This window comes from Schistocerca nitens, chromosome 2 (genome assembly GCF_023898315.1).
Source record: "Schistocerca nitens isolate TAMUIC-IGC-003100 chromosome 2, iqSchNite1.1, whole genome shotgun sequence".
Taxonomy (NCBI): domain Eukaryota; kingdom Metazoa; phylum Arthropoda; class Insecta; order Orthoptera; family Acrididae; genus Schistocerca; species Schistocerca nitens.
The window spans coordinates 1,062,852,787-1,062,872,919 of NC_064615.1; positions in this window are offsets into that span (position 1 = coordinate 1,062,852,787).

Below are 20,133 nucleotides of genomic sequence, written 5' to 3' on the forward strand. Positions count from 1 at the left end.
CTTTATCAAAGTCGGAAACGTGATGGTACGCATTTCTCCTCCTTACACGAGGCATCACAACAACGTTTCACCAGGCAACGCCGGTCAACTGCTGTTTGTGTATGAGAAATCGGTTGGAAACTTTCCTCATGGCAGCACGTTGTAGGTGTCGCCACCAGCGCCAACCTCGTGGGAATGCTCTGAAAAGCTAATCATTTGCATATCACAGCATCTTCTTCCTGTATGTTAAATTTTGTGTCTGTAGCACGTCATCTTCGTGGTGTAGCTAATCTGTGATTGCACTTAGGAAACGGTCTCTGAAAAATTTGGGAAATCACAGATTTACGCCTATACACCGCAAGCCTCGTTGCGGCGTGCGGCGTGCGGCGTGCGGCGGAGGGTACTAATGGTTCAACTCCTATTTTCCCCTCTTTCCTGCTCCTTTACAAATGCACACACACACACACACACACACACACACACACACACACACACACACACACACACAGGTAAACGTAGAGATAATACAAAATCTGCAGGGGGACTTCCTCGAAATCACAGATAAAGTAAACGGAGGCCCACTATTATTGCACTGTTTGGAAGCACGGACAGACGGGGAGAAATTTTGGAAATATGAAGTTTCAAATCAAGAAATTGATGTATACAAGCAAACCCGGTGCCAGTTGCCAAAGTAGTAGCCTTCAAAAGGACTGGGCAAGATGAAACTGGAGAACGTATTCATTACATCGATTCCAGCCACTTGACGTTACACGCAGTTGCCATCAAAACATACAAAACCCGGGAAAAATGCTGAAATTAAAAGTGAAAATATTTGAAGAACCTATGGGACCAAACTGCTGAGGTCATCGGACCCTTAGTTTACACACTCTTTAATTTAACTTTAACTTACCCCAAGGACACCACACACATCACACCCATGCCCGAGGGAGGAGCCGAACCTCCGACAGGGGGGAGCCGCGCGCACCGTGGCAAGGCGCCATAGACCGCGCGGCTATCCCGTGCGGCTAAAGGTAAAATATTGCGTTCTTAAGCACAGCCGTTTTTAAGTTGGTTCAAATGGCTCTGAGCACTATGGGACTCAACTGCTGAGGTCATTAGTCCCCTAGAACTTAGAACTAGTTAAACCTAACTAACCTAAGGACATCACAAACATCCATGCCCGAGGCAGGATTCGAACCGGCGACCGTAGCGGTCTTGCGGTTCCAGACTGCAGCGCCTTTAACCGCACGGCCACTTCGGCCGGCTTAAGTTGTAATGATCAAAAGAAACAGATAAATTGTGTTGTAATGTTTAAAACCCAACCACTGGCAGTGCTTTGCCAGTAAGAGCCAAAAAGGACTGCTCGGTTATGATGAACGTCAAGCCAACAGGTACTTTTCTCAGAAATACAACTTTTATGAATCATGGATAGATGAATTTAAGAAATATGCGTTATTGGATCCTTGGGAATCTGCACTGGCTGAGAAAAATTTAAACATCATGGACAGAGGAATGTATATGCTCCGTCATTACAAGCACTTAATGACATAAACGTGATTTTATGAAAATGTCTACGATCACTTTTTTTCGATTTCCAATTTTTTTCCTTTATTTTTTTTTTGTAATAAAAATTTTACAGTGAAAGTGTTTATCTCCAAATTAAACTCAATGTGTTACTAATACGAGAGCTGAGTGAAAAGTATTGCCTCCGAACGTTTTATCTGGAAACATTCTACCTCTGTTTATTCTTCAACTCTACATATTTGCGGCTCTCTTCCACTAGCGGGTTCCGCTAGAGGGCTCACAATTGCATGGTGTAACAAGGAGTTTTGTACAGTAAATACATCTGTGTGTGAGAAACGGTGCACCGTAATCGAGTTTCGAATTCGAAGAGTTCGTCCACACAGTGAATACCCCTCCCTCCAGTATTACAATTCTAGCGCACACACGAGTGCTGCGACATCTCAGCAGTCCGATGCCTTTGGTTTACTGTCATCCCCAAAGACCTTATAAAAATAACCAGATTCCCCGAGGGCACTGTAGTCGCGGGATTTTTTGAACCTTTGGCTGGACGCCTTTGTGATGGCAGGAGTCCGTTAAGTAGAAGTGCGATGTGGCGAAAGGACACAGAGCGAACATTACGCATTTATCGGGGAATATACAGTATATACTGAAACTGCTGGTCGTAGTTGTACTGTCTACACAATGGTGAAGACTGGCGCAGCATTTAATGTGGCAAATAAATTCGAGAAAGGCACTAATATTACCTTTCATAGGTACGCGGATCTTTTTAGATACTTTGTATGTTATTGCAGTTGGCTGGGAAAAGCGTCTACAACATGATAGCATAATGACTGTGCGTTTAATTGCAGGTTCGCTGTTCAAAGCCACATTATTTAGAAAAATGGTTGAATGCTCTCAGGAGGCAAGGTTCCCGATCCACAGATAGCCGTTTTCTTTGTTCGGAACATTTCGGGGGAAGAAGTTTCCTTGTGACCATGTAAATTTCAGAAAGACGAAAGATGTTGCTGTTCCATCTGTCTTTCGTTTACCGAACCGCATGTAGCAGAATGTAAATCATTTTTGTAAACAATAGGGTGTATTGTGTTTTATTTTAGCCGTGGAATTTCAAACACACTGAAGCGCAAGCAAGAGGTGACTTCGCGTTTATCTCCACAATGGCCGCTATTCAATTTGTCTGGTGTACACTTCAGACCACTTACGAGATTGCGGGGCCTTGCCCATCCATCAAACTTCATGCAGTCCTGACTTGGCCCCATCCGATTTTCATCTGTTTCTAGCACTCGATGAACACCTTCGAGGACTTCAATTTGATATTGATGAAGCAGTGCAATGCTCAGACTCTCTCAGCTACGTCAACATGGAGCACTTGAAACTTATTTATTTAAATGTGTGTTTCTGTACTTAAATTACTGAATGACTGAGAAGATGAAACTTCTATGTTATTTGATTCTGAAACAGCTGAGTAAAACTGAACGTATTGAGCCTACTTTCTCTTTACTTTTTCTTATCATGTCAACACTGACCCACAATATTCTAGCGCAACGCAATCTGACTGCTCAGAAAAATTACAACCTGACTTCAAATAATTAATCCGAAAGAATGGCCATGATTAAAAAGAAATCTTAACAATAACCTGTACATTTCATTAAGCACTTACCTCACAAAAATCTTCATTACGCGAACTAGTGCAATACAGCGGACGTCAATACTGCCAGCTAAATAAAAGATTCTGACTACTAAAGCCACTAACTACGAGGGTCACTCCAAAAGAAATGCACACTATTTTTTTTAAATCCATCTTTTATTCTACATGTTTGAAAGTTTTACAGTGTAGATACATCCTTTAGGACCAATATTTTCATTTTTCAACATAATTTCCATCCCTCTCAACTGCCGTACGCCATCTCAGAATCAGCGACTGTATACCCGCACGGTAAAATTCTGGACCAACCTGTTGGAGCCACTGTTTGGCAGCGTGCACAAGGGAGTCATCATCTTCAAACCTTGTTCCACGAAGAGAGTCTTTCAGTTTCTCAAAGAGATGATAGTCACATGGAGCCAGGTCAGGACTGTAAGGCGGGTGTTCAGTGTTGTCCATCCGAGGTTTGTGATCGCTTCCATGGTTTTTTGACTGACATGTGGCCGTGCATTGTCGTGCAACAGCAAAACATCCTGCTTTTGCCGATGTGGTCGAACACGACTCAGTCGAGCTTGAAGTTTCTTCAGTGTCGTCACATATGCATCAGAATTTATGGTGGTTCCACTTGACACGATGTCCACAAGCAAGAGTCCTTCGGAATCAAAAAACACCGTAGCCGTAACTTTTCCAGCAGAAGGTGTGGTTTTGAATTTTTTTCCCTTGGGTGAATTTGCAAGATGCCACTCCATTGATAGCCTCTTCGTCTCTGGTGAAAAATGATGGAGCTATATTTCATCACCTGTCACAATTCTTCCAAGAAATTCATCTCCACCATTCTCGTACTGTTCCAAAAGTTCGCTGCATACCGTTTTTCTTGTTTCTTTGTGAGCCACTGTCAACATCCTGGGAACCCACCTGGCACAAACCCTTTTGCAACGCCGACACTTTCAGTACTCTGCAAACACTTCCTTCCCTTATCCCAACGTAGCCTGACAATTCGTTCACTGTGATGCGTCTGTCAGCAGTCACCAATTCATTAACTCCTTGCACATTGTCTGGAGTGTGTGCAGTACGAGGCCTGCTGCTGCGAGGACAATCGTCAATATTGCCGTGCCCGCTTTCATCACGTAACCTGCTTGCCCACCGACTAACTGTACTGCGATCGACAGCAGCATCTCCATACAGCTTTCTCAACCTCTTGTGGATGTTTCCCATTGTCTCGTTTTCACAGCACAGGAATTCTATGACAGCACGTTGCTTCTGACGAACGTCAAGTGTAGCAGCCATCTTGAAGACATGACGTGACGGCGCCAGTCACGGGAACAGGTTGAACTAAGTTTGAGAACAAGCGGGAAGGATGCATCTTGAAAGGTGGCTACACTGAGCCACAGCGCCAGAGATCGCTAGAGAGCATTGTTCCGCCGCCTCCACTGGCAGTGATTATTGAGATGTCGTAGTGGGAGTGCTTGTCGAGGACTCGTAGTAGTCAGTTCATGTTGAGATGTGCTAGTAGAGAGTGCTTGCTGAGATGTGATACTGAAAAGTTCTTGTTGAGATGTGGTAATAGCGAGTCGGTGTGGAGATATATTGTAATGATTAGAGTGATTTTGGTCAATATATGAAGGTAACGAAACCTGATTTATTTCTCATTATTTCAATGTCCTGAATAATGCGTCATTACAGGTTCAGTCAACAAAGCATCTGGCTTGTGTTCTTGTATTAGAGTGTAATTCTGGTTTTCTTGAGTAATTATGGTATTTCTATTTTCTTTAATTAATTCAGTATAAATGATATTTAAAATTTCTTGTGTTGTTGAAGAAGAACCGTGCCAGATGCGTACGTTGAGTCATACTTCCACACACAGAACAGTTACACTTGTGCTTTGGTTTCGTAGGTTTTATAGTTGCTGGGGACTTAATTAATTAATTGTGTTAATGAAAATTTCCATTTCATTCTTTGTTATTGTTCTATGCAGTCAGATAGCGTAATAATACTAGTCAGGGCCAACCGTTACGAGACTTCGTAATCGAACAGACAGCTACTAAAATCAAAAATTAAAATTATTTTCATTATATATTAATTAAGCCCCCATGCACGTGGCGACCGCTGCTTCGGATCGTCCCTTGGAATCCTCTGATTGTATAAATAGTAGACAGTAGCATTGTTGTAGTAATTTGTAGTTTAGTAATTATAGTCTATTTTGCATGTGTAGATTTGGTAATTGTCATTCTTGTAATGGTATTTTTTCTCTGAATTTGATTTGTTGTCTTGTATACGCGTTTGACGATTTAGTGCAATTATTTCAATTGTTCGTTAATCGTGTTTGAAGGAAACATTTCGTGTAAATGGTATTGTTGGAGATAAGGTGTCATTGTGTGCAATTTTCATATAGTGACGAGTTTTGTATATTCTGTAAATGATTACGCGATCAATGAAAAAGGCAAAAATGATGAATAGTGAGAATGACGAAATTGTTAACATGGCGAACTCGCCAACAGAGGAAAACAGTGTGATGAATAATGAAGTGGAAAACAATGTAATAAGTCGGGAAAATAGTCCGGAACCATTTCAAAATTATTCTCAATCAGAAAATTCACAGAATACGAGATTAACGATAGAAGATTCTGAAACAGTATCGAACACAGATAGCTTTACAGCCATGCAGAAGGAAGTTAGTTTTGCGGGAAATGTTAGGGGCGAAAAGAATTTCGAACCGGCTATTATGGAGCAGTTGATGGGTGCAATATTAAATCTGGGATCACAAATGGGAACAATGGTAACACAGATGGGAACAATGGAAGCACGGTTAGACTCACGAATAGGAACAATGGAAACACGAATGGAAACTTTGGGATCTGAATTAAAAAATGATATGGGAACAATGGAAACACAGTTTAGATCTGAATTAAAAACACAGATGGGGACAATGGAAACACGGTTAGGATCTGAATTAAAAACAGTGGCAACACGTTTAGAAACAGAGATGGAAACAATGGAAACACGGTTAGACTCACGAATAGGGACATGTTTCAAAAATATGAAAGATGAGTTAAAGAAAGAAATCAGAGAAGAAGTACAACCGATTTTGAATTCTCACAATAATAGATTAATTGCAGTAGAGATTAGACAAAGAGAACAAGATACAGAACAGGAAGAAAGAGATCGCGTGATAGTACAAAAATTTTCAGAGTTAAATTTACAACGTGCACACGATAAGGAAGAAATATTTGAGAGAATCGAGGAATCCGTACCAAATGACAGAATAAATAACTTAACGCAACAGTGTGAACAGTTAACTACTAAATGTGACAATACTGAAACCCGAGTCGCGACACTTACGGAAGACGTAAATAAACAGAAAGAGCAATTAGGTGACTTATCGGAGAGAGTTGAGGAGATTTCAGATAAATTGACAAGTCTTAGTTTAAATGGGGACAGAGAATCGGATGATACAGCTCCATTGCCATTTGCAGAAACCGAAGAGTACCAGAACATAAATAAACATGTTGAAAATCAGGGAAAATTTAATGAACGCGTTAAAAGGGAAGTTGAGGCATTACGAATGCAAGTCAAACAAATTGAAGGCGAAATCGTAGGAAAAGACAGCAAAAGAAATTTAGAATCACAGATACCATGGGGGTTTGAAGAAAGTAATTTGTTTCATTTACGGGATGCAACAAGAGAGCGCCAGACGCGCGAATTTGACAATAATCAACACTGGGACTGGGACAGACGCGGTAGGTCTTTGTCGCCACGAGGCGAAAACTTTGACTATAAACACTTTTTGACTGTTCGGAAATTTAAGATCTTCCGCAATTCTAAGAATGACATACATCCATGTGCATGGCTAGATCAATTTATGTATGCACTCCCACCAAATTGGCCACTAAGTCACAAACTGGAATTTATGTGTGGATACTTAGAAAACGAACCGGCGACGCGGATGCGCGCACTCATTAGAGATTGTAATAATCTGAATGATTTTTATCATGCATTTCTATCGGCATATTGGTCCGAAAACACACAAGACAGAGTCAAACATAGTCTGATTATGTAGTGTAATTTTAAACAGTCTGAGTTCCGCACGCCGGCAGAATACTTTGAAGACATGATTCGAAAGAATCAGTTCCTGTCCAACCCTTATAGCCCGACTGAATTAATTCGCATTTGTTTAACTAAGCTGCCACAATCCATAAGACAAATTGCTTTAGCTGGAAGATGTAAAGGTACGTTTACACTGGGATACATGTATCGCGACATGTATGAGCGACATGTCAATTTGACATGTCGCGATACATCACCTCATACAAAAATTCACGGAACTTGTATGCGGACCCTCCAGCTCATACATGTCGCGTATACATTTTGTATATCGCTTTTTGGCCATATACGCGACATGTATGAGCGACATTTGAAGAATTTGCGCTTGCGCAGTACTATCATTTCCTGTCGTCTTGTCGACTGCCGCTTATTTCGACGATTAGCGCATGCGTAGTACCAGGCTCTTTGGCGGCTGTTTGAGTTTTGAAGGTGCCGACTGTCGTTTCGACGTTAATGTATCTGCATAGAATATCAAAAAGTGCCATATGCAACATTATTCTTCGTGTTTGCGAGGCCATTGTGCAAGTTTTATCCCAAGAAGTGAAGGTGAAAGTTTTATATATATATATCAGTGTATGTAATTCATTATATAATTTTTTCACGCATCTGGCACGTATATCAATGTTTTGCTATTATTCCGGCGGCCTCGCGTGATAATGTTGACAACGGATGCCGACAATCGTGTGTGAGACGTTGGCATTAGCAATCGCGCGACAATGCAAATATTTGTCATGAAATCTTCGTTTTACGAGGAATCCCCAGTGGCTAAAAAACGAAGTGTTACTGCCAACTGATCCTCTCGTGGAATTGCTTCCTGAAAGTTTGTGTTGGTTTTGGACACAAGAGGAGCCACAAGTGATAACAAACCGCGGAAATCTTCCATATTCGTCCTAACATAATTTCTAAAATATGCGCCATCCTCTAGCGTTAATTCGCGAGAAACTCTCTGTCCCACCATCTACGCTTCCTCCGCCTTTTCTTCCTATCATCTTCCAAAAGAGCAAGTGTATCAGCACATAAAAATGTGAAATCTTCCAAATCGTCGTCGGAAACTATCGCACAGTGATACATATCAACCAGTGTAAACGCACGCTCATACATGTATGAGGTTGATACTTGTCAACTCATACAAGTCGCGATACATGTCACAAAGTCGCATATACATGTATCTCATACATGTGCCGATACAAATCGCAGTGTAAACGCACCTTAAAGACGACATTGAGACTTTTAAGACTTTGTTACAAGAACTTGAGTATGACAACGACGACGGGACTTCTTGTAACTTTTTCAGTAACAGTAATTACGATAGATTTTCAGAGAAAAGGGATAGTGATCGGAACGGGCGTTATATGGGTAATTTTGAGAATGACAGATGTAACAGACAGGACAATAGATACCAGCCCTATGACAATAACAGACGTTCTAACAGAAATTACACAGACAATTATAATGACGGTAATTCGTACCGGAATGATCATTCATACGGAAACAGTAATCGGTATCATCAAGACAGAAATTATCCATACAGTAATAGAAATTCTTACTACAGAAATAACCAGGGTAGTAGGTCTAACAATAATTTCAGAAGTGACAGTCGAAATTATACAAGAAGTAGTTATGCACACAGACAGGAAAACAGAAATTTTAATAACAGACACAACCAAGAATTTGCATCTAACAGACAGGAAGGACCTAATTGGCATCCTCCGCGTGACAGAAATTCAGAGAGACAAGTGGAAATAGTAGAAATTGATCCGCGAAATGTCGGGAATAATCAAAGACGTGACGCAAACAATCGACAATGACTAGCAGCTTCGGCTTCTGGCAGCAATATAGACGGTTCAGAAAGTAATTACACTACAGCTTTACACTACGTACGCCTGGAAGATATGAGAGACATTTTGCTAGATGAAAAGGAAAATAATGTAGACGCATTTTTACATCCTGTTATTGAAGTATGTGTGGGTAAGAATAAGTTCACGGCAGTTTTAGATTCTGGGAGCCCATTGAACGTCATTAGTGAATCAGTTTTTCGTATATGTGAAAGAACTATTGACTGTCCTGTGTTACCTATTTCTAAAACTACAATTCGAGGAGCGATTTCTGGAAAAGGTGTGGAAGTTAAACAACAGACCAACCTAGATTTCATTTGTCAAGGATACGAATTGTCTGCTAATTTTATTATTGTTCCATTACTCAGTACACGGATTATATTAGGTATGGAGTTTCTTAACACACATAAGGCAATTTTGAACTTTAAAGAAGGAAGTGTGAATTTGACTGTTGCCGGAATGCCGGAATGTTTGAAATTTTTCGAGTGTTTAGCAAGATCTGAATCAGATACAAAATGTTTAAGGTTTCTTACTTCTGATGTTTTCGTTGAGCATTATGACGACAGTGTGTTTATTCATGACAATGACAATAGATACAGAGACGCGATGGAGGATATAATTAGTAGCGAAGAATTAATTAATGAAAAGGTTGAAAAAGCTGAAGTGCCAGATGACGTTGCAAAAGAAGAGCTGCACCATATTTTGACTTCACATGCTACAGTGTTTAGTCATCACACAGGAACTATACAAGGCTTACAATATTTATTTAAGGTAAAAGAACACATACCATTTCGCGGGAAAACGTACGCTATTCCTTTGGCTTACAGAGACAAGGTTAAGAATGAACTTCAATACATGTTAGATCAGGGCATTATTGAGCCAGCTGTCAGTCCTTATACCAGCCCACTACACGTTGTTCTTAAAAAGGATGGGTCAATTCGTTTGGTTCTGGATTCCAGACAGATAAATAATATCATCATTCCTGAAACTGACCGCCCACAAAATTTAGATGAACCTCTTCAACATTTCCATGGAATTAAAGTTTTATCCACGATTGATATGCGCGCAAGTTTTTGGCAAATAGAACTCCACCCTGATTGTAGAAGATATACTGCCTTTTTAGCCTTTGGTAACTGTTACCAGTTTCGGAAATTACCGTTTGGACTTACTGTATCTTCTGCAGCATTCATTCGTAGCTTAAATGAAATTTTACCTGTTTATCTTCGTGACAATATTACTTCATATGTTGACGATATTCTTATTGCTAAACGTTCTTGGAGTGAGCACAACAAAATTTTGGATTCATTATTACGTATTTTTGCACGAGTTGGCATGACAGTGAACTTGGAAAAATCTGAATTTGGTCGTTCTCAGGTGAAATTTCTAGGTCACATTATTTCTACAGAAGGTATTCTCCCTGATCCAGAGAAACTAGACGCTATTCGTAATTATGCTGTTCCTACCACAAAACGTGATGTTCGTAGTTTTCTTGGTGTCTGTAATTTTCTTAGACGCTTTGTTAGATTGGACAATTTGGCTACACCTCGTTTATGTGAACTATCTGGAAAGAATTCTAATTGGTGTTGGGATGAGGAAGCTCAGTCAGAATTTGAACAACTTCGTGATGCTTTAGTTGCTGCTCCACTTCTTTCACATCCGGATTTATCTAAAGATTTTTGTTTGGCGACGGACTCATCATACAAAGGCCTAGGTGCACATTTATTTCAAGAGATAGAAGAAAACGGCGTTGTAGTACAGAAGACTATTGCATTTGGAAGTCGTGTTCTCTCTAAATCCGAAAAGAATTATTCGATTACGGAACTTGAAGCTTTGGCTGTTGTTTGGGCTTTCACAAAATTTCGCACATTTTTGTTTGGTAGACATACTAAGGTTTACACTGATCATCGAGCTTTGGAATTTCTTATGTCGACAAAATTAACTCATGGCAGATTGTCACGATGGGCGCTGTATCTACAGGAATTTGATTTTAGTATTGTTTACATACAGGGATCTTCAAATATTGTTGCTGATGCTTTATCACGTGCACCTATGGGTTTGAAACAAAGTGCTGAAGAGGACTGCAAAGAAAACCATTATTGTTTGATGTACATTCAAGGTGTTGCGTTTGAGAACTTTATTTCATCTTCGCTCCAGGACATCGCTAAGGAGCAAAATAAGGATCCAATCTGGAAGGACATTAAGGAGAAGTGGAGGAGAAAGGAAAGCGTAGCGATCAGACAGTATTATTTAGTTCGCAATGATATTCTTTTCAAACGAAAATCGGTCGACAACTCTGTTTGGTTAGTTTGTATTCCTGATGAGTGGGTCAATAAATTGATTTGGTACACACATTTTAGTTATGCGCACTTTGGTCCCAGAAAATGCTTTCATAAATTACGAGAAAATTGCTACTTCAGTAATATGGAAAAACGTATTCGATCTGTTCTTGCCAAATGCAAATTATGTCAAAAGGCTAAGCCGCCAACAATTTCTCACAGAGCACCGTTGTTTCCTATCATTCCAGCGAAATTAAAGGAGATGGCTGCAGTTGATTTGTTCGGTCCAGTGGTTCGATCTACTAATGGTTTTGCGTACATTTTTGTAGCAGTGGAATTGACATCAAAATATGTGTGTTTTACACCGTTACGCAAAGCAACAGCTCGTTCAGTATCTAATGCTTTCATCAAACATTTTCTTAAAGAAGTGGGTCATGTTGATAAGGTTATATCAGATAATGGATCACAGTTTCGCTCTAAAATTTGGCTTCGTACTCTACGGCGTCGTAAAATTAAACCAATCTTCATTTCACTTTTTCACCCTCAATCTAACGCTTCAGAAAGATGGATGAAGGAAATCAATAAATTGTGCCGTCTTTATTGTCATCAGAATCACAGAACTTGGGATCAGTATCTTCATATTTTTCAAAACATTCTGAATGAACTTCCTAATGACTCAACTTCTTTACCGCCTCTATTGATATTAAAAAATAAAGTACCAACAAATCGCATTTCTGAAATCGTTCCTTTTCCGCCTTCACGGAAACTGCGGCATTCTGAAGTTGTCAACCTGGCTCTACGAAATATTGCATCTGCGGCTGCTAGAAGAGAGAAATCAGCTAAACGTCCTGGTCGTTTAAAAACTTTGTCAGTTGGTCAGAAGGTATTAATTAAGTCTCATCGTTTGTCTCGCAAAGGAAAAGGCTTGTGTCGCAAATTTTTTCTGCTTTATAACGGTCCATATAGAGTTCGCAAAATTATTCATGATAACACTGTCGAAGTAGAAACTCTTAAATCTCGACGCTCTAAGGGAATACATCATATATCGAACGTAAAAATTTTTGTGGAATGACATACTTTTGAGAAACCAACAGTTATACGTAAACAGGTGGAGAATGCAAGGATACCGCGCCGTGTTCCGGCGGCGGCAGATACTCAAAGCAACAGTGAAGTCTGCGCGCCGCAAAAGGCAGTCGCTGACCGCAAACAATTACTTCATACGTCACGCGCCTACAGCTGATCGAGCGCACAGTGTGAATGCACTGACAGCCGTAAATAAATACACAGTCTAATTTTTCCGACTAAATTCTGTATAATGCTATGGTGACTTTATAAATTATGTTATTAACGTTCAGTATTTTTCAGGATACGGTTGTGTAAAATATTTAAGACCTTTAGGTAAATTCTGTGCGTGTCCGACGTTAAGACGACTTGCTATGGAGAAAATTTCAGGAAGAATGTAATTTCGAAGAAGAAACTAATAAACTAAAAAGGGTAACTATTAATTGAGTTTATTTTTCAGGTAACATATTTCCACTTAGGTACGTACTTTAGACGTAATTTGCTGCTTGCGATTACGTGACTCATACTTTGTGCTAAATTTCATGTTCTATGAATTTACTAGTGAAGCGACGTGCTTGCGCACATTAACTGATTTTGACAATGATTGACTAATGAACAGGGTTGTTATTTGTATATATTATGCATTGCTTGGCTGCACTGCTTTTTCACTGATGTCATATTTTTTAATTATGTGCCTGCTGTGCTTATTTATTTAAATTGTAATTGTCACCTGATTAATTGTGCTGATATGGTTATGTATGTAGGTTACACTTTGTGATTTCTCTGCTTGCGCCTTCATGTTTACTTATTAAGATTACATACGGACATTTATTTGCTTATGCTGATATGATGCTAATGACTTGTTTATTACGTAAGATATATGTTTGCTGCTTTTTGTATGGATTGCATATTTACACATTTCTGTTTTGTTGTCATAACTACTCTTCAATTTGGAATATAGCAATGATGATGTACAGTGTACGAACATAGAGTTTAGGTTACACTGTGGTATTAATTATAGATTGTTCGCTTGGCAGAGCCTCGTTGTAAGAACTGTGCTGCATCCACTTGTTGACATTCTGTTCTCTACTGGTATATTTACTCGCTATTGCATGTTTTGCTTATGCTCAGTGCCTTATATTTTTAAGATAAGAAAATGAACTGCTATAATTCGACGAACGACATTAGTACAAGAAAGTCATAGAAGTCACATGAGCTGAGGTTTTATGGAAGCTGTATAAATTTATGCTAATAGGAAGGAAGCTAACGACATGACATACCAAAACTAGGTTTAGACCATTGACAGTATTACACTGCATTTTTCGTGAGCAATTGAAATAGGAAGTGACACTTGACACAAAAAATACTCCACATGTTTGCTTCTGCTATGATTCTTGAAGTGGGTACTCACTGTGTAATATTATGATCATTCACACTCCGTAATCGTACTTAATTACTGAGAGTTATTCGAACTAAGTCTGTTAGAGCTCATGTATGCATTTCTTTTATTTAATGATGGACAAGGAACCAAAATGTATCTTACAATTTATAATGAGTAGAAAATTTGGGTCAGATGGATTACACAGAGGTTGTGTGTAGACACTGTGTCTTCGGATTGTATGGGATGATGAATTGAAGTTGCACTAGGATTTTGTCTGTACTTGTTCGAGGAGACTGACTAGAGGAAAGAGTTGTTATGGAAGTGAAATGATATTGGTGCTGAGGTTTATATATATATCGACGTAGTGAAGAGGTATTATTGAAGTATTAAGATTAAGTGATGATTATTGGAGTTTTCGTGGACAAGAGGTAAGGTAAATGATATTGATGATAAGGTTTATATGTATCGACGTATTGAAGAGGTATTAGTGAAGTATTGAGATTATGCTGATGATTATTGGAGTTTTGGTGGATAAGAGGTAAAGTAAGTGAGGAGCATATTTTTTTTGTTGGTCCATATGGAACAAGGAGGATGAAGATGGCAGACTAGAACACTCAAGTAGAAGGAAGATTGTCTACACACACACTTTGTCAAATCACAAAGCAGTATATACTTTTTTTTGAGAGAGGAAGCATTTGCATATCTTGGTACACTGACAGTTGTTCAGCAACCGTACATTTTGATCTGGCTTGGCAAATATTGGTCTTGACATGATGACTATGACGTTGACTTAACTATTATTGACTGTTATACATTGCTGCCACTACTACTTGGTACACATGATGAACATCAAATCTTGGACAGAGTTACATTTACACAGTTAACGCTATTCAATTACACAGTAGTACTTAATGTGGTTGAAAGATGAGTGAGTGTGTTTTGTGTGTTTTCCTTTCCTAATCCTACCCACCTATCTCCTAAATATTTTATTTATTGGTAGTGGCTTGCACTGACACCCATAAATGTTATAGCTTTACTGGTATTTGTGTATTGTAATAGTTAATAGGACAATTATCTGATCTCATTTGTGTGTTTGTTATGATTTGTATGTTTAGTGTAAAAGCATTGTATGTGTATTCAAACTATTGTTCATGCCTGAACTGTCTGATTAGTGATGGTGCTGCACTTTTCAACATGATGTGTGACATTTAGTCATGTTTAATTTCTGCTGATGAACTGTGTGATCAGTGATTGTAAAAATTATGGACTGTTACTTGTACCTTTTCTACATGATTGGTGCCACTAGGACATGTTTAATTTCTGCTTATAAACTCTGATGAACAGTGTGATCAGTGATACTGAATTTTATGGAACTGCTTCTGCTGAGAAATGTGACTTGTTGCTGTGTGTACCTGCTCAACATTGCTGGGTACCACTGATGGACTGCTTCTACTGAAATGATGTTGCTTCTTGCTGTCTGCACCTGGTCAACATTACTGGGTGCCACTGATGGACTGCTTCTACTGAAATGGTGTTACTTGTTGGTGTCTGCACCTGCTCAACATTGCTGGGTGCCACTGATGGACTGCTTCTACTGAAATGGTGTTACTTGTTGGTGTCTGCACCTGCTCAACATTGCTGGGTGCCACTGATGGACTGCTTCTACTGAAAAAATGTCACATGTTGCTGTGTGCATCTGCTCAACATTGCTGGTGCCACTAATGGAAATGCTTATACTGAAATGGTGTTACTTGTTGGTGTCTGCACCTGCTCAACATTGCTGGGTGCCACTGATGGACTGCTTCTACTGAAAAGATGTCACCTGTTGCTGTGTGCACCTGCTCAACATTGCTGGTGCCACTAATGGAACTGCTTATACTGAAATGGTGTTACTTGTTGGTGTCTGCACCTATTCAACATTACTGGGTGCCACTGATGGACTGTTTCTATTGAAAAAATGTTACTTGTTGGTTTTTGCACCTGTTGACCATTGCTGGGTGCTACTGCTGGAACTGTCAACTGCTTATTCTTGAGCTATGGAAAGCGTTTATGTGAATATTTGTATAAACTGATTTTTTGTGTATTACTGGTTGTGAAAAGTTATGAGACTCTTACCTGCACATATTCGTCATTGCTGACGCTATTGATTGAATGTTTAACCACATAATACTTGTGTAAACTATTATGTAAAGTCACATGTATGAAAGAATTTGTATTGCTTACTGTATTCTATATAATAGGTTATTGAAAGGTCAGTGCAAAGCCAAAATTTTATCTAGTTATATGATATTTACGTATTAATATTATCTTTTATTTTTGTCTGTATTTTTTGACGAATTTGGTGGTATTTTCACCACCAATGCTGGCAAAAATACCATCAAATTCTAGCCGTGGAGGAAGGGCATATGAAAGGTGGCTACACTGAGCCACAGCGCCAGAGATCGCTAGAGAGCATTGTTCCGCCGCCTCCACTGGCAGTGATTATTGAGATGTCGTAGTGGGAGTGCTTGTCGAGGACTCGTAGTAGTCAGTTCGTGTTGAGATGTGCTAGTAGAGAGTGCTTGCTGAGATGTGATACTGAAAAGTTCTTGTTGAGATGTGGTAATAGCGAGTCGGTGTGGAGATATATTGTAATGATTAGAGTGATTTTGGTCAATATATGAAGGTAACGAAACCTGATTTATTTCTCATTATTTCAATGTCCTGAATAATGCGTCATTACAGGTTCAGTCAACAAAGCATCTGGCTTGTGTTCTTGTATTAGAGTGTAATTCTGGTTTTCTTGAGTAATTATGGTATTTCTATTTTCTTTAATTAATTCAGTATAAATGATATTTAAAATTTCTTGTGTTGTTGAAGAAGAACCGTGCCAGATGCGTACGTTGAGTCATACTTCCACACACAGAACAGTTACACTTGTGCTTTGGTTTCGTAGGTTTTATAGTTGCTGGGGACTTAATTAATTAATTGTGTTAATGAAAATTTCCATTTCATTCTTTGTTATTGTTCTATGCAGTCAGATAGCGTAATAATACTAGTCAGGGCCAACCGTTACGAGACTTCGTAACCGAACAGACAGCTACTAAAATCAAAAATTAAAATTATTTTCATTATATATTAATTAAGCCCCCATGCAATCTACACACTGTAAAACTTTCACACATGCAGAATAAAAACTGTATATTTACAAAAATAGTGTGCATTTGTTTTGGAGCGACCCTCGTACTAATAGACATTTGGTTAGCAAAGGAAAGATTTTGTTGCCAACCAAATAATGTAATTTTTTTTTTACCTTAATAATGCGATACCCAGCTCAGACACGAATATAAATGGTCATTGACATCTAGTAAAAAGGTATATAATCATGAATAATATTCAATCTCCAAGTCGAACATGTACAGATCCTTAGCCTACGCCGGCCGGGGTGACCGAGCGGTTCTAGACGCTACAGTCTGGAATCGTGCGACCGCAATGGTCGCAGGTTCGAATCCTGTCTCAGGCATGGATGTGTGTGATGTCCTTAGGTTAGTTAGGCTTAAGTGGTTCTAAGTTGTAGGGAACTGATGACCTCAGAAGTTAAGTCTCATAGTGCTCAGAGCCATTTGAACCTTAGCCTAAGCTAACACCTCAGACCTCTACCCCCCATCAATGTTAACTTCTCACATCTAACATCCATCACTGCTAGCTGTTCACCTACAACCACCCAACAGTACCTTCATCACTGCTGGCGACTAACTTCCAACTGCCCAACACTACTGGCGATTAGCTTCCAACAACGAGTCCAACCAGCCACAGAGTCTCTTACAAAGAAAGCGCTGTCAGAGGTCCAATGCAAAGCGCTACACAGCGCTGCCAACACAGAAGCAGCCCACTTACACACTCCTTTAGGAGGAAGTGACAGTTCCGTATAATACAATAATGGATCTGATTTTCAAAACAGATACACGAATCAGCCAGAATAATTATGACCACCGACCTACTATCGATATAAACCTGTCCAGCGTCACCTGGCGAGGAATGACTGCTAGTTCGACGTACCCTAAGTGTATGTAGTATCAATGAGCGTGCTGTCCGTGTGTAGAATGGGGAAGGCGCGCGATCTATATGTGTTTGACCGTGGGCAGATTGTGATGACCCGGAGGCTCGGCACGAGAATTTACGAAACTGCACGACTGTCGAGTGTTCGATAAATGCTGTGGAGAGCGTCTTCAACACGTGGCGAAACCAAGGTGAAACCACGTTCAGATGTCGTGGGATCGGACGGCCCCCCTTCATTACAGATGTCGGACGTCTTAGACTGGCCAGACTGGTAAAACAGGACAGGCGGCGAAATGTGCCGAAACTGACATCAGACGTTAATGCTGGACAGAGTACATGCGTGTCTGAACGCACAGTGCACCGAACGCTCCCAACGATGGGCCTCCGCAGCCGACGACTCATGCATGAGCCAATGTAAACACCAGGACATCGGCAACTACGAATAAAATCGAGACATGACTATCGGCACTGGACGTCGGCGCAGTGGCAGAGCGTTGCATTGTCTGATGGATCCCGATACCTTCTTCATCATGCTGATGGGAGGGCGCGATCCGTCGTCTTCCAGGGGAAAAGCTCCTTGACACCTGCTCTGGGGGACGGAGACAAGCTGGCTCCATTGTGCTCTAGGGAACGTTCACGTGGGCCTCCGCGTGTCCAGTGGAGCTCGTGCAAGGCACCATGACGGCCAACGAGTATCGTACACTGGTTGCACACCACATACACCTCTTCATGACGAACATGTTTCCGGATGGCAGTCGCATTTTGCAACAAGATAATGTGGCACAAGACCAGGAGAGTAATGTGTTGACCCCCAGCTCGCTAGATCTAAACCCGATCGAATATATCTGGGATGTGGTTGAACTCGGTATCAGAGCTCATCGTCCCCCTCCACGGAATTTACGAGAATTAGGTGACTTGTGTGTGCAAATGTATGCCAGCTCCATCCAACGACCAACCAAGATATCACTGCTTCCACGAGACGACGCGTCGTCGCTGTTATCCGTACCAAAGGTGGACATACCGGCTATTATATAGGTGGTCATAATGTTCTGGCTGGTCAGTGTACATCCGAAGTACTAAATATTGCGAATTATATATTCTAATACTACACTACTGGCCATTAAAATTGCTACACCACGAAGATGATATGCTACAGACGCGAAATTTAACAGACAGGAAAAAGATGCTGTGATATGCAAATGATTAGCTTTTCGGAGCATTCACACAAGGGTGGCACCGGTGGCGACACCTACAACTTGCTGACATGAAGAAACTTTCCAACTGATTTCTCATACACAAACAGCAGTTGACCGGCGTTGCGTGGTGAAACGTTGTTGTCATGCCTCGTGTAAGGAGGAGAAATGCGTACCATCACGTTTCCGACTTTGATAAAGGTCGGATTGTAGCATATCGCGATTGCGGTTTATCGTATCGCGACATTTCTGCTCGCATTGGTCGTGGTCCAATGACTGTTAGCAGAATACGGAATCGGTGGGTTCAGGAGGGTAATACGGAACGCCTTGCTGCATCCCAACGGCCTCGTATCACTAGCAGTCGAGATGACAGGCTTCTTATCCGCGTAGCTGTAACGGATCGTGCAACCACGTCTCGATCCCTGAGTCAACAGATGGGGACGTTTGCAAGACAAAAACCATCTGCACGAACAGTTCGACGACGTTTGCAGCAGCATGGACTACCAGCTCGGAGACCATGGCTGAGGTTAGCCTTGACGCTGCATCACAGACAGGAGCGCCTGCGATGGTGTACTCAACGACGAACCTGGGTGCACGAATGGTAAAACGTCATTTTTTCGGATGAATCCAGGTTCTGTTTACAGCATCATGATGGTCGCATCCGTGTTTGGTGGCATCGCAGTGAACACACATTGGAAGCGTATATTCGTCATCGCCATACTGGCGTATCATCCGGCGTGACGGTATGGGGTGCCATTGGTTACACGTCTCGGTCACCTCTTGTTCGCATTGACGGCACTTTGAACAGTGGACGTTACATTTCAGATGTGTTACGACCCGTGGCTCTACCCTTCATTCGATCCCTGCGAAACCGTACATTTCAGCAGGATAATGCACGACCGCAAGTTGCAGGTCCTACAGTGGCCTTTCTGGATACAGAAAATATTCGACTGCTGCCCTGGCCAGCACATTCTCCAGATCTCTCACCAACTGAATACGTCTGGTCAATGGTGGCTGAGCAACTGGCTCGCCACAATACGCCAGTCACTACTGTTGATGAACTGTGGTATCGTGTTGAAGCTGCATGGGCAGCTGTACCTGTACA